The sequence below is a fragment of the Carlito syrichta genome, unplaced genomic scaffold (assembly GCF_000164805.1).
Source record: "Carlito syrichta isolate Samal-C Ts95f unplaced genomic scaffold, Tarsius_syrichta-2.0.1 Scaffold309201, whole genome shotgun sequence".
Classification (NCBI taxonomy): Eukaryota; Metazoa; Chordata; class Mammalia; order Primates; family Tarsiidae; genus Carlito; species Carlito syrichta.
In genome coordinates this window covers 165961-170240 of record NW_007253297.1, presented here as the reverse complement: position 1 = coordinate 170240, position 4280 = coordinate 165961, and the positions used below count along the sequence as shown (strand labels likewise).

Sequence of the window (4280 nt, the reverse complement as noted above, 5' to 3'; positions counted from 1 at the left end):
TAGAGATGAGGTCTCGCCAAGTTGCCCAGGCGGGTCTCAAACCCGCGGGCTCAGGCAATCCACTCACCTCAGCCTCCCAAAGCGTGGGATTACAGGCTGAGACACTGAGCCCGGCTAGTTTCCTCTCTTATTTCTCACTTAAACATTTTTTTTTTCCTGAGTTGGAATCTTACACTATTGCTTAGGCTGGAGTACAGTGGCACAATCATGGCTCACTGCAGCTTCGACCTTCAGCATCCTGAGTAGCTGGGACTATAGGCTAATTTTTTTATTTTCTGTAGACAGAAGGTCTCACTTTTGTGGCTAGGCTGGTCTCAAACTCCTGGGTTCAAGCAATCCTCCCATCTTGGCTCCCAAAGTGCTAAGATGACAGGTGTGAGTCACCACGCCAGGCCAGTCCTCAGTTTAAAAATATACAGTTACTGACTTTTACCATCTCTTTTCAGAAGTGGTACCTGCCCCTAGGGTGCAACTCACCAGTGAAGAGGGATTACACTGGATATCTCTCAGGTGGCCAGCATTTTGTTATGTGGATTAATGGTATGGCGGGTCATAGAAAATTATCCACTTAAAGGAGTTAAATATTGCTACGGTGATTAATCAAAACTCTTGTGGTTTTAAGTGACAAAAACGTAACCAAAATAATTCTGCAAAATAGGAATTTTTTTGTTCATATATATGGAAAGTCCAGGGATATCTGATTTCAAGTATGGTTGGAACAAGGAAGTGAAATGATGTTATTGTACTCCTCTCTCTATTTCTTATCTTTGCTTGCTACTCCTTCTCTCTGTTAATCTTATCTCGTTCTCTTTCATCTTAAATCAGTTTCCCTAAGTGGCCTTAAGTAGCTCTAAGTTTTTTTCCTTCCAGCATCACGATTCTAAAAACAAGACATTCGTTCCTAGCTGCCCTAGTATAAAAGTTCTGAGGAGGATTTCTAGTCATGTTAGGGTTCCTTGTTCATCCATCCCTAAGGAATCACCATGGCTAAGCAAATGGGTCCCTCTCATTGGCTGGGATTAGTTCATATATTCACTCCCCCTGGGTGGCAGATGGCACTGTAATGGGTAATCCTGCCACATTCAATGGAAACTATGTTTTCTTGAACAAAGAGTAGGATCAGACCAGAAGAAAAAGTGTAAGGGGAAAATAGTAGCTATATGTGTGTACCCCAGGGCAACCTCAGCTCAGAGCTCTGTACCCCAGAGATCTCTTTGAAGGTGCACTTCGTTGTATAGGTATGTTCAGGGGTCTTGGCTTTCTTGATAGCTTTCCCCCATGGAGGTTGAACTCTTAGGTCTGCTGGGTCACGGGTTGATATAACGAATAACATAATGGACTATTTCATTGCACTTCTAAAGAGGTTATAAACCACAGTTCTAACATGAGGTCTGTGTTAACCTTCAAAGGGAAGCAGATCAAAATTACACACAGAATTTTGCTTACATCTGTAGTTTCTGAGGAAAACAGAGCTATTTTCACACTGGGTGTGGTGGCTCATGCTTGTAATTCTTTGGGAGGCAGAGGCAAGAGGATTGCCTGAGTCCAGGGGTCCCAGAAGAGCTTGGGTACCTTGGCGAGACCTCGTCTCTATAATGAATCAAAAAATTAGCTGAGTGTGGCGGCACCCACCTGTAATTCCAGCTACTTGGAAGGCTGAGATGGAAGGGTCACCTGAGTCCAACAAGTGGAGTCTATGATGGCCATGAGTGTGCCACTGCATTCCAGGCTGGGTGACAGAGTAAGACTCCAACTAAAAAAAAAAAAAAAAAAAAAAAAAGTTATTTTCTTAGTTTTCCTAGGATTAAAAAATTCCTGATGAGCCAAAAGATTAAGAAGCCTCCAGTATTTCTCAATGAGGATGTTACTGACATTTGGACAAGAAAGTTTGTTATTGAGCAAGATGTTTACAGTGTCTTTGGCTCATACCCCTTAAAATGCCTGTTACATCCTCAAGATATAATGACAATCAGCTTCTCCTCCCATATTCCAGACATGGGTAGTTGAGAACTCAGAGGAGACTGGGAGTCTAGATTGCATGTTCCCCTCGTGTTTTACCTTTCATCTTTCTCTGGCAGAGAGTTGAAACTTCTTTACTTTTGACAGCTAATTTCCAGCAGTCTGTCTGTCAAGGAATCTGGGATCCCACATGCAGAAACACAAAATGGCCACTTTCTTCAGGGGCAGTCTTAGGTATTGTCATATTTTAAGGTTACAGTGAAGCACCTAAAAGTAGTACTTGGGGCACTAAATTTTATTATGGGATTTTGGTCATTGCTACTGCAACACAGTCTGTGTCTTGTACTTTTTCCAAATCTCCTTGAGAACCCTAACCCCCAAAACAGCCCATCCTATTAGAGATCTTTTTTTATGTGAAATTAAAAAGTATTACTGCAGACTGGCAACTTCTGGGGGGTGCCCAATCATTAGTGCAACCTCCTTAGAGTTTTCTCCAAGGAGGATCATTTAGTTTATTACTTGTGAAAGGACAAACACAAAGATGAGATGTTAGTTAGAAAGGAATATTATCAAGATCTGATAAAGAAAAGAATGGCCACTGAACAGATTTTTTATAGATTACAAATCACTTTTACATTTGACTTGCAATACCTTCTAAAACTGGTTTGCTGAACTATGCTTTCATAGATGAAGAAATTGAGGCTTCTAGAAATCAAGTGACATGCCCAAGATTGCACAGCACTTCTTAGAAGGACTGGGGATTTCGACTCTTAGTCTTATACCTTTAAATGCCATTCTGAAAGCCTACACTGTCTCCTTGATGCTTCAAGACACTTTTAAAAGAAGGGACACACTCTCCTGAAACTTATCAGAGGGAGGGACTGAAAGTACAAATGAACCATAACGGGGAGCTTTAAAAATGTTTATTCTGTTCCCTAAGTGACTGCCGGGAAGCTCAGGAGGGGGTTGACACTTGTACAGTTTATGTACCCCGCAACTTCACTCCTGTAATGTTAGGGTGATCTCATTAGAACTTCCAGTCAACTGAAAAATTAAAAGCAGACAGAGCTGGATGCTGTTTTGTAACTGTGTGCCTTTTAAAATTAACCGAATCTTTCAAGTGCTGCTTTAGATTAGAGGTGGCTAATTGGATAAAGGGGAAAGAACCATTCAGCTGATGAATAGTATTGTAAAAGCCCAGACTGAGTGAGTTCTAGAAAAGGAACGCACAAGAACAACTTCTCCAATAGCGTTTTCATTAGGAAGTGAAGGAAAGTTCCTCCGAGCTGCTCCAATCCGAGGACAAGTTGACATGTCGCAGCAGCCCAGGGAAGCAGGCGGGCTGATAGAAAGTCCTTTTATTTTAAGACAGGCTTGAATACTAAAACTTTCCAGTGCCCAAATCCTTCGCTATTTTATTTTTAAAGTAAGCACTCGGCATGCCCTCGCAAATGTCTGAGCCAGGCGGGGGGTGACGGTAGGAGAGCAGGCTGAGTCCGTTCTTATTAATATTAAATAGCCAAGTCTGTACCCTTGAAGCAAGTGGGGGCAGAGGAGGGAGAGGAGCTGCTGACATTGACAATGAATCCAAACAGGAGTTGAACTAGCGGTGTCCACCACGTTGCCTCTCCCCCCTCGCCTGGCCTTCTGGGAGTTGTAGTTTTCTCGGGAGCCGCATCCCTGGAGAGCCGGGAGGACCCCGCCCGGGCCGAACTACAGATCCCAGGCAGCGCTCGGCCGCCGGCCCCTCCCGCCGGGGTGCGAGTGTAAACTCACCGCGCTGGGGCGGGCGGCCGCGCGCGGGGAGCGGGCTGAGCTCGGCACCGAGCGGGGGCGCACGGCTCGGGGGACCCAGGCCCTGCCACCTTCCCTCCGCTCCCGGGCTCCGTCCTCACTTTCCAGCCGTGGAAGGACGAGAAGCGGGAGCCATGCAGTCGGAATCAGGGATCGTGCCGGATTTCGAAGTCGGGGAGGAGTTTCACGAAGAGCCCAAAACCTATTACGAACTCAAAAGTCAACCCCTGAAGAGCAGGTGAGTGGTGACAGCTGGAAGGAGGCGCGGCGGGCGGCTGGGGGACAGTGCGTCTCCCACTCTGGGGCGAGGAGAGCAGATCGCCCGCGCGCTGGGACAAGGACCCCGTGCCCTTGCCCCGGGGCAGAGGGCGAACTGCCCCCCGCAGTTGAGTGCGGCGGCTGCCCGGCCAGTGCGCTTGTAGGAGGCTCCGACCGAGCGCGCTTCGGGGGCGCCGCGGGCCGCCGGGGACGGCGCGTCCAGGCGCGAGGACCCCTGGCCGGGGATGCCCGCGGGCGGGACCGCGGGG

The 4280-nt window shown here is 47.1% G+C and overlaps 1 pseudogene across 1 annotated transcript in view; it reads left to right on the top strand.

Moving 5' to 3' along the window:
• The first annotated feature begins 3731 nt into the window (after window positions 1-3731).
• The window catches only part of LOC103269387, a 145293-nt pseudogene continuing 144744 nt past the window's right edge, over window positions 3732-4280 (top strand). Inside the window, exon 1 of the transcript XR_002482468.1 lies at window positions 3732-3991. The product of XR_002482468.1 is annotated as a microphthalmia-associated transcription factor pseudogene (transcript). The remainder of the gene's footprint in view (window positions 3992-4280) is intronic.